At 38.7% G+C, this 12,104-nt stretch overlaps 1 pseudogene; it reads right to left on the bottom strand.

Annotated features, from left to right (window-relative positions):
- Positions 1-795: 795 nt before the first annotated feature.
- Positions 796-11,198, bottom strand: LOC137287989 (uncharacterized; annotated as a pseudogene).
- Between the last annotated feature and the right edge of the window lie 906 nt (positions 11,199-12,104).

The raw sequence follows: 12,104 nt of genomic DNA, 5'->3' as shown, positions 1-12,104 counted from the left end.
TGTTAGTCTGAGCTAGACATCATGGCTTGCAGCACGTTGCAACCAAACAGGTGTAACAAGTAACCGTCCCTGTACAGTCAGACTTCAAAGGATGTCGGGAACAGTTTGAAAGAGACTGGTCTGAGAGACAGGAAACCCGACGTCAGGGTCGTGCTACGCCGTCACCATCGCACGCAACTTCTCCTTTATCTAAAAGTATCCACTCGTTGTATAGATATTACCTTATTCTAAACTGGTGTAAAATTTGATGCAAAGTCAATTTGTGAACGAGTTATACATGTTAGTACAATTTTTCGCAACAGATTTCTCGTCAATGCGCTTCCATTCTTCTAGATAGCATAGTATAATCACGACATCTGTTTTGGACTGATGAGAGAGAGGTTCATATGGCTGCATGGAAAAATAATCGTGATAATAGAATAGCTGTTATGAAAATATGTACAATAACATTCATATCACGGTTTGTTGAACACCTGTTAGCAAACTGCACAGGTAACAATACATATATGAGCCTCCTACTTTACTTGGTATTAATTTCATGACACAAATGAACGTAAAGTAACACTTTCGACGTGAATATATCCATATTTTGGGTGAGTCTTACCCCGCTGAGACTCTTTGACACTTCCCTTCCACACTCTTTCCTCATTGTAGTAAGATATACTCATGCATTGGAAGCAATATAGTTATTCGTTCACGAAGTAAATGCCAGCATTATTGTTGTGAGAGAAAACAATGTAGTAACAATGTAGTCAGTGTCTGTGGTATCTGCTACAACATCACGTATAGATTGAATTACTCAGTCTTCTTATTTTGAAGTTGTGTAGTGTATGGTTTAGATTGTGTCCGGACTGTCATCTGTGGATTTGCAACAGTGTCCTCAAGTAAACCCAAAAATGCTTTGAGGATCATATCGATGCGTTTCTCTGTGAAACAGTCTTTTCGGGCATACAAAACAATGCCTACTTTAATGCTTTCACCCGAACTCAGGCGTCAAAGTCACCACACATACCGTTTGCTTTACACATGTTCCTCATCTCATCAGTGCCAAATGTGCCAAAAGACGTCATTATATTGTGGTAGTGAGCGTTTGGAAGGAAATGCTTTACATACCCAAAAGGAAATATTCCATCCTCTATGCACTTTTCAAGCATGGTACTGTCCTCTCTGAGAAATGTAACAACTGTCAATGTGCCATCATTTGAAACCTTAAAAGTGAGTGGGGTAAAATTTACCCCTCTTCCAACAGATGTTGTTACCTTTGGGCTAAAGATTCTTTGGTCAACGTATGTTTACATGGCAAATTTCTGACATTTCCTCTGGTTGACCAAATATGTTGAACCAGCCCCACAAGGTACTTGAACAGTGACAGCCCTTCTTTGTAAATGAAAGAATTTAACTTCTGATACAGATCAGCTGATACAACTTTCTGCACACTTATGCTGTCCATTTGTGATGTGGGTGGCACGGTCATGTCTGCAAAGGATATGTACGGAACTGTTTCAAGTGTTTTCATCCAAAAGTCCTCAATTTGTTCATATCCTGGTTGAAGAATTGTCCTTATTTCTGGACCAATGGGCATATCTGGAGCACTTTGTACATTGCTCAGAGACTGTCCCCTTGAGGAAGTTTGACCTATATTTATGAAGTCGTTTATGAAGATTGTAATTCTCTGGTAGTCTGTGAAAAGACAATGATCAGATGGAGGGGATTTCCGTTCACAAAGACAAACCGTATTGGCCCTTGTCGGTCAGGATGGAAACGTTCGTCTGTGAGACCTTCACGTACTTCACAGATTTGGCTAGAACATTTTCCTTCGACATTTTCTTCATTTCCTCAAAGTTTCCACATTACTTGGTGCAGCTGCAGACATTGCTTCCTTAAATGGAGACAAGACATATCTAACTCAAGACTCCAGTTCCACATTGGTCTCTTTTTTTGAGGCTTTGTCCAAATTTTACCAACTGGAGACCACATATAATGATCTGTGGCTTATTTAACATGAGGATATGTGTGAGGCAGGCAGGTATACTTCTCTTGCGTATAAGAACGTACCCAAACGATTCCATTTGTTTTATATGTCTTTCCTGCAGCATGCCCATATTCAGAGGACCCCAGTTTACATCCTGACCACACTTGCCATTTTGCCTCCTGGCATGAGCTAGGGCATCCATGAATCCATTCCCAGCACCGTAGTTTGTCTGTCCAGCATTTCCAAAGAGAGATGTTACTGATGAAAACAGCACAAAATTGTCCAGTGGGAGATGCTCAGTCAGGATATGGAGGTTCCAGGATCCAGCAACAGAAGCGTCATTTCTAAAGGAATTCTATCATTTAGAACATCAGCTCCAATGAATATCCCTTTCAAAGAATAGGCAAGGAAACGGGTTCCTAGCTTCTTCAAAGTTGGTTTCTATTTCTTTAGTATCTTGGACATCAGCTGACTGAGATGTAACAATGCATCCGTACATCTCAGACACATGCTTCATTTCATCTTGTTTGTTTGGATCTGGATTACGCCTACTGATAATAGTAATGCACCCAGCACCTTTGGATGCCAGGTACAAGACACATCCCATCCTAGTCCTGTCATTCCCCCCACAACAAGGTACATTCCCCTTCTGTCAAACAAGAGAATCTCAGGTACCTTTAACTGTGTTGTTGTGACGCTGTTGTTCTCTTGCATGTTGAACTCCCATGTTTCTAGGATTTCTGTGATGTTAATAGGAACACTATGGTGGCGTCTAAAGGTAGTGTAGTTGCAGTGCCTGAACGAAATGCATATCTTCACCATATTTTTCTTTACCCACGTGTATAGCTTTAGAATGTGTTCATCCATTTGAGAGAAGGCAAGGAACTCTTGGGTGCTGACAATTGCTATTTTCAGTCTTGGTTTTGCAGACTTGAGTAAATTTATCACTTTGAGTGATATCAGCTTCTCTAAGGATTTGAGCTGTTGAGGACACTCCCATTCAGGGACAATCCGTTGTACTAGTTCTGTTGTAATTTGAATAGTTGATATGAGAGCATGATGTGCTTTGCGGTTTGGTATTTCCTCTGGAGTCAGTAAAGAAACTGTCCTGGTTTGTTTTGACAACAACATACTTTCTATCACCTCTGCATATTTCCTTGTCTGGTGTGAGTAGAGTGGTGTCACTACACATGCGCCATAGTACATCTTCAGCATAAATCCTGTCTCAAAATGACCTCCTAAGTGCTTGACATTCAGTGCAAACGTCATTGGGACATAGTATTGATACCTCACCAGTTGATTCAAGTGTAACTACAGGATTGATTCCCATGTAGTCGCCATTGTCAATAGGAAACAGAACTTGTTCCGACAGGAATTTAGAGTGAATTGCTAAACACTATGCAGAAAGCAAACTGTCACCTTTGCCCCTTTCTTGCATGTTTCTTGACATAGTAAAGAACGGCCGTAATAGTTCTTCAGAAGAAGATGAATAGAGGATTTAAGCACTCAAATTACAGAGCTAAAGAGCAATGTGTACAATATCAATTCTAAATGAGAGAAACTAAAATGTTCTGTTACAGAACTCCATAGTGATCTAAACACAATGAAACAAAAATCATGATATGATGTATGAGGACATCGACGCACGCTCAGGCAAAGTCGATGCTCTGTTTGATCACATGTCAAGAGTTGATGATGAACTGGACAGACTTGAGTCATATGGCAGACGCAACAACAGTCTCATCAACGGAATCCCTGAAGTTGCAGGTGATCAAAAATCAATGACGTGCAAAGACACTGTGATATCCGTCCTCAATACGCATGCTAAATTTAAAACGTGGAAGTCTGTGGGTGTCATACGTGCTCATAGACTTGGCTTTAAACTCAAAAATGCGAAACGACCACGCCCAGTGATTGCTATGTTACATATGTCTGACGACAAAGTTCGTGCCTTGAAAGCGAGGCCCATATTCAAGGAATGAGGTCTTGGAATTTCGAGCGATCTTACGTCACGTCAACGTCAACAGTTGCAGGCGCTTAAGGGAACCAAGTTTGGGTACTTCAAGGATGGACGGTTGATGACCAAGCCTCGCACACTAGAAACAACACCATCTACGTCGATGTCTGGAACTGAAACGTCAGCACACCGGCGATCATTACCAAACGTCCTCTTGGAAAATCAGGCGCACATGTGTCGGTAAGCTAGGGAACTGGCTGAGGCCCGGATATTACTCCACAAGGACCGAACAAGGCTGACACCAGTGCTACATTAAATGTTGACTGCCCCGACGAAACATTTGCTTTCCTTTGTTGGAACATTAACGGATTACGAAACATAATTCTTCACAGTGATTTCATTTCGTACTAAAAGCAATTCTAAATAATATGTCTTGTGGAAACTTTCGTCGACAGCGATTCTATCAAAGACTGGTTAGGTGATTATGACACGTATTATAGCCCAGCAATGAAGATATCTCACTACGTCAGGATATCCGGTGGTGTGTACGTGTGTGTCCATCATTCAATAAGTAAATTCTGTACGATGATTGAATCAGAGGTTCACAACCTCCTGTGCTTGAACACATCAAAAGTGTTAATTAAACCGATAAAAGTGTCAGCTTGATATGTACGTACATACCACCAGCTGGCTCGAGGTGCTATAACCACGTGAGCTCGGACTGTAGTATTTACAGATGGAAGAGTTTTTGTTAGATAATCAGTCGAAGTTTAGAGATTCTATGACTCTTGTATGTGGAGATTTGAATGCTCGTACAGGTGAATTGAATAACCCTTTAGCCGATTTTCATAACTTATAGCAGCTGTGTTTTTCCTGATGATGAAAGCATATCAGTTGGAGATCGGAACTCTCACGATACAATTATTAACACATTTGGCCAGTTGTTGTTAGATATCGTGTATACATTCCAACTGTTTACTGTCAACGGGAGAGTGTATGGAGGTGCCCTGGGAGAATTTACCTATTGTGGTAATCAAGGTGCTAGCGTTAATGATTACTTTACATGTTCTCCTGACTTCTTCGATTATATTAACATGTTGAATATTGGCAATCGTCTGGAATCTGATCACTTACCTCTAGATTTTACTTTTAGATTCCCAAATATGTATTGAAGAAATAGCAAGTTAAGGGCGTCACTATGGAGATACTGATATGGAATGACAAATTATCTGACATTTATTTGAGTAAGCTGCAAGAAGGAATTAGGTCTACTACACAACTACTCATCTGTAAACTTGATAATAACGTTGTAGAGGCAATTGTTGATTTTGTTCAAATAATGCTGAATTCATCATCTTGTATGAGAAAAGAACTAAAATATAACATTGGTAAAATCTCTCCGCTTAATGCTGAATGTCGGACTGCAAGACGAAATGCCCGCAAGGCACTGCGGAGATTTAGGGTAACTTGTACTAGTCTTGACCGGAAGACCTTTTGTGAAAGTAGAAACAAATATGAGAATTCCCGTCGGAAATTCAAAGTCGATTTGCTCAGGCGTAAACAAGACAAATTGGTAAATTCTATGAGCAACACGTCATCATTCTGGAAAGAAATACGATCCCTGAAATACGGAGCCCATGCTAAAGACAACATATCCAAAACAAATTGGCTTAGTCATTTTAAGAAGGTTTTCTCAAGTGAAACAATATTACACACAGAAATTGATGACATGCAAAATGATTTTACTGAATGCTGTACTGATGTTGATGAACTTGTTCTAGATTCACCTATTGTTGAAAGAGATATATTTGATGCAATAGATCACCTAAAAAGTGGGAAAGCAGCGAGCCCAGATGATATAATTATTGAAAAACTAAAGTGTTCCAGATTTGCAGTTATGCCTTTCCTATGCAAATGCTTTAATAAGTTATTTGAAAAGGGTGTTTTCCCCAACCGTTGGTCATGTTCCATAATAGAAATGGTGACTGTAATGACCCAGATAACTACAGGGGTATTTCACTGAAGAGCATACTAGGAAAAGTGTTTACACTAATACTAAATAGAATGCATGAGTAAACATGCGTGATCAGATTCCTGAATTTCAAGCTGGCTCATATATTTATATATTTATTCTTTATGCACTTATCCAAAAGACGTTGTCACGTCGAAAACATAGATTGTTTGAAGCATTTGTAGATTTTAAAAAAACTTTTGATACAGTTGACCGCCCTATGTTAGGGAAATATCTTCGGAAAGCTGGACTACGGGGTGGGTGGGGTGTGTGTGTGTGTGTGTGTGTGTGTGTGTGTGTGTGTGTGTGTGTGTGTGTGTGTGTGTGTGTAATATTTGCTATATTATAAAAGCAGTATACTGTAACGTGAGGTCATGTGTTCGTTTCCAGGGAAGGTGTTACAGATCTCTTTGATTGCCCTTTGGGTTTAAGACAAGGCTGTATCTTATTTTCCGATCTTATTTTCACTTTCCATCAATGAATTATATCTTGAAATAGCTTCAAATGGTAAACATGGCATCCAGTTTTGATGTTACTGTTTGCAGACGATGTCATTTTAGTGTCAGATACTGTGTCTGGTCTCGAAAGGCAACTAAATATTCTAAATGCATACACAAATGAATGGAAATTATCTGTGAATCTAGATAAAACTAAAATTGTCATCTTTAGGAAAGGCGGTCCAAAACCTTTTAAAGAAAGATGTATATTTAATGGTCAGCTGGTCAATGTAGTGGATCATTATTCATATTTAGGAAACTGGTTTTCACATATTATGAACTTGAACAAATGTACCAAGGATTTATCATTGCGTGCAAAGAAAGCCCTAATAGTGTAATTTCAATTCTTCCTAAAGTTGGAGCCATGTCACCTAAAATATTCTTTAATCTCTTTGATTAATCTCTTTGGTTGTATGACCCAGATACAACCAATTTTATTATACGACTCAGAGGTATGGGGATTCCAGCGGTATGAATATTTGGAGAAGGTCCATTTATTAGCATGTAAAACATTTCTTAGTGTTGGGTGTTTTACACCAAATTGTATGGTATATGGTAAATGTGGTACATACCCCTTATATATTAATTCCCAAATTAGATGTTTAAAATACTGGTTCAAACTTCTTCATAAACACGAACAGCGTCTTCCTAAAAATCATACAATATGCTTTTACATTTAGATAACATGTTGAAAATTAAATGGGTAACGCATATAAGTAATCTTCAATTTTCCCATGGTTATGGTTTCATACGGTTATGTCAGTCAGTTAGAAGTGTAGACATGTTTCTTAAGGAATTTAGAACGCGGTCTGCAAATATGTTTTACTAGGAATGGCATTCAACTTTAGGCGATAGCTCACGTTATGCTTATTACATAACTTTCGAGACTTTACTCCAACCAGTAATATATTTATCAATACTCACGACGGAAACTGTAAGGAATCATTTTATTGACTAGGTTTATTAGACCTTGTCGAAAATAAGGGAAGAAATGTGTCCATTGCAAAATCGAAACGAATTTGTCTGTTATGCAATATAGAAATAGAGAATGAAATTCACTTTGTGTTCGTCTGTCCATTTTATAGTGACTTTTGAAAGAAATATATTAAAGATCCTTTGATAAAGATGCCGCCATCGCAAGCTTCCGTATATGTTTTAACTGCTAAGAACGAATCTCAAATATTAAACCTTTCCCTACATATAAAACATGCATTAGTTAAAAGGAACGAATTGCTTAAAGAAAGCGTTATTCCCTGTGTGTAACTTTATGTTACATACATACTCTCTTGTATATGGGCAGGAGGCCTTTTGTACAATAAACCTTTTGACTTGACTTGACAGTGTCCAGACTGGTTATCTTTTAGCCCAGTCTAAATTGCGGTGTTGAGTCAGGTTCCATTTCCATTCCATTGTCAACAAAGTGAGGCTTGGACATGAAAGGTGTCTATACCCATGGCTTTCAAAGTAAATTTTCCAATGAGTGCAATCACATACCCTTCTGTAGTTAGCAATGACAGACTGTAGCACACATACCATTCACTTTCAAGCAACACTTTCAAATGCACAAGCATCTTTTTTTCTGTCTTTCTCTTGACTACCAAATGTTCTACTGAGTATGGAAGCATATCTTTGATCACACGAGTGACAGTTGCGGGCGTCTGTAGCATGCCCTCTAGTATTGCAAGGTGAAGAATTGTGTGATTTGCTTCTCCTGGAGCTCAGATCCAACTCCATTTTTAGTTGTTTGGCTACCTGAAATAACGTACACCCATTGTTTCCCGAATGTTGATACACTTCCTCTGCAGTTTGGTAGTGTTTACATCTTTCTTTCACTGAAGGTCAACTCTCTCTGCAGGTTCATCGGCAGGTGTTTACCTTATTGTTGCTTCTGCATGGACTGTCCTTCCTCTAAAAAATGTACAAATGTACAAATGTACTTAAAATGCTGGAGTCAGATTCACTGTGAGATTGTTTTATATCCAGGTTTGTCACTTTTCCAGATGTCAGATTGACTGGGCTTCTGAAGGCCACAGAAACACTGATTGTACATAGGCGGTACATGTCAATCATTCGGGCTAAAGTAAGTGCTGCCTCAGCATGGACGGCACCTGGTAAAATGATTGCTCCTTTCTTTTTGTGTTCAAAAACACTCTTGTATCTCTGAGGGTCAATGACTAAGTTTGCTGACTCTGTGTTGCCTCTGATAAACGAGTGATCTCCTTCAGTTTCCTTCTGATCCTTTACCATCTGTTTTTTACTTTCAGACACATAAAACAGGGGCTTGGAAATTAAAGACATAAGATGGACAGCTTGTTGTTTGCATCTTATCAGGAAAGAAAGTGTCCCATTTGACGTTAATGCCATAGTCATACAACAACAGTAGTGACTGGAGAATGTCATCATAACTCGATTTGACATGAAGAGAAGGAATGGATGTGACGGAGAGGATAAAATCTCTGAAAATGTCCCGTAGATGTGATTTTGGCACAGTGCGTGGGCCTATGTCCACACAAAATGTTCATTTTGGATGTTTGTGCGGCAATTTTGATCGCTTCACAGACGCTAATAGGACTTCTTACATTTAAGCCCCAATAGGTCTTTGGCATAACTGTACTTTCATCCATATCAGGATCAACTGTTGAGATAAATCTGCTTGTCATGTTAGATGTCTTGATATCGGATAAGATTTCATCAAGCTGAACTCTGACTGAGTCCATAAAATGTCTGTGGAACGCACTTGTAACAGGGAGCTCATGAAACAGTGCATTACCACCTGCAAAATGCTTCAAATCCTCTTTGACTAAAAGAACGGACCTCTCATCCCCACTGATAGTGCACGAGATTGGGCTGTAATAAAGAGCTATATCTAACTTACTCTCAATCTTCCCACAGGCTACCTTTACTTGTTCAGTCTCAACATTTCGGACAAGCATCATCTTTTCTCCCGTGGCTTCAGCCAGGATCCGTGTCCTGTGGTAGATGACCCTCACAGCTTCATCCAAGGACAGGATTCCTGCAACATGTCCTGCAGCCACCTCCCCAACAGCTCCGGGTTTCACCTCCCAGGTTTCCCACAGATGCGTGCATGTCTCTGTAGGTGTGGATTCCGATCCTGTATTGGACTCAACCCAACAAAAGTACTATAATCTGTTGTGCACTAAGAAAGTGTCCATCCATATATTGTAATACTTCCGTGATGTTACACCCATTCTCTATTCAAACCCATCACATAGCCACGAATGTAAAGTGGAACGAAACTGGTGTACATACGTATTAAGCCAGGTAACACTTTCTTAACTGTGGTGTAGTGGATATAGTGTCTGAACGGTTAATGGAAGGTCGGTGGTTCTAAAACACGACATATTTAACCTCATGTTTCCGCTATTTCATCACGCTCAGCTCTAATGAATGTGCATGATATCAGCGCCAGATTTTAACTGCCGATCATGGTACGTTAGCAGTTTAAATTAGGTGTAACAATAGTAGTGATGTTTGTGTAACGGTAAATCTCAAAACGGGTGCTCGGAATGTGCATTGCGCCATCACAGAGCTCCGCTACTTCAATGATTTTGAAAGAGTCCACATACAAGATTATTTTTATTTTTCATTATCCATTAACACATACATATATAAGAAAGAGGCACAATAATCATATTTATTTTACTAAACTTCATACACTTTATGCCTAAACTATGCCATAGATATGTGGCAAATTCGAATACATAAACCTAAAATAAAATGACAATTAATGGAGTAGAAAGAATCTATTAATGAAATTGACAATCCAATCGTCAGTAATAATTGTATTTTAGCATGAAGCAGATTTGCTAGATATTTAGGACTGCCAGGTTGTTTCTTTTTTCCTTACATTTTTTATATTCACTCTCTAAAATAGGAATAAAATATTACTGCACTGCTAGATTGTGCAGAAATGACTGTTTACTAATTCAAATGCCATATCAAATCCGCCAGGGCTATTGTTTTCATCCTGTTACTGTATTGAATCTATGTAAAGCGTTCAGGTGGACAACATTTCTGCAGTCACCTAAGCATGAATGAGTAGTTTACAATTTTCGAGTGTTGCCCTGTCCACCCACGACTTTAGGTTCTTTGGAGTTCAGATGTATACAACGAAATAAGCTTAAAGACAAGTTTTACGCTTATGAAACTCATCAAATATGGTGTGTATCACAACTTATAGACACATTTTGTAAATCATCATATGCTTTAAACCAATTTGCACTCAAAATGTTATGACGGGGACCACCGGCGGGACAGGATATGTTCATCTCTTCGCCAGTATCTGTTATTATAATTATTTCAAGGAGACTCGTTAACACATGTTTTGTTATCGTATCTGATGGTTATAATCACTTATGGAAGAGAGAGGGAGAGAGACAGAGAGAGACAGGGAGAGAGATGTATCATATTCTATCATGACAGTTCTCTATACATCAGTTAGGTTTTTACACAAGCACGTTCATGAATGGTTCAGACAAATATGTAGCCCGTTATCAGTAATGCCTAACAGGAGCTCCATAATTTGACCCTTATAATTTGACCCTTATCACATCACAACAAGCCCCCATTTATCTGGGATTTTTAGGGTGAGGAATTCTGTACCAATAACCTATACATCGACTGATGTAATACACATTCATACAGGTTCTTCAAAGCTCAAATACTATACCACTGCTGAACGCGCGTCGTTAGACCCCTTTTATGTAAGACATCTGCACCCGTCTTGGCTTCTACAGTCATAGTTACATGCACTTTGACCTCCATTAACCATGAAGACACGATAATGCATAATATATTTACAATAAGTCACAGGTTTCATTTCTGTCTCTGATATTTCATTATTCTCTAATCCCCACTTCAAACTATTGACTGAACATCTATTTTTCTTTGAAAACCAATCACTTAGAAAATCTATCAAAAGAACATTAATGGCATTTGTTTTAAGTACACATATACCATTCGTATCACTCTGTTTAAACTGCAACTAACTCATTTATATAGAGAATAATTAGACATGGGTTCAATAGCCTTGGCGAAGCCCTGATGATGTGCTAAATAGATCTGACTTTCTAGAATCGTATTTCACACAAACCTTTAGCATTGAATATATGTCACTCCAAAAGAAAAATATCCTCTCTAAAATTCCTCTGTTGTGCGAAATATATAACAACTTATGTCAAGACTTTTTTTGATTTAGTGACTAAAGATAAATGTATTATCCACGGAATCCTGCCAGAGAATTAAACTAAAATAATCGCGTTCATTTAGCTACAGAATATAGCTATAGAAAAAAACTATGCTCTCACGAACTGTTTCATGTGTGCTTACACCAGAAATCCCATCACATAAACATGAATAATACCGTGAAGATTACGTTTGCCCTCAAATTCGCGATAAGATTATACTCTCTCTCTATCTATCTCTCTCTCTCTCTCTCTCTCACACACACACACACACACACACACACACACACACACGTAATGTAATGTTTCATAATGAAATTGGTTAAAAACTACAGTGTATTTACGCCTCATGTGCATCGAAATATGACACCACTTTCCACGTGCAAAAATGAAAATAATCATTAAATAAGTACATAAGTACAGGTACATATGATGTAGCACAAGTTGACAGTTGCTCTCAAAC

This window comes from Haliotis asinina, chromosome 6 (genome assembly GCF_037392515.1).
Source record: "Haliotis asinina isolate JCU_RB_2024 chromosome 6, JCU_Hal_asi_v2, whole genome shotgun sequence".
Taxonomy (NCBI): Eukaryota; Metazoa; Mollusca; class Gastropoda; order Lepetellida; family Haliotidae; genus Haliotis; species Haliotis asinina.
Note: the sequence above shows the minus strand (reverse complement) of the source record. Positions and strands in the feature narration are given on the sequence as shown.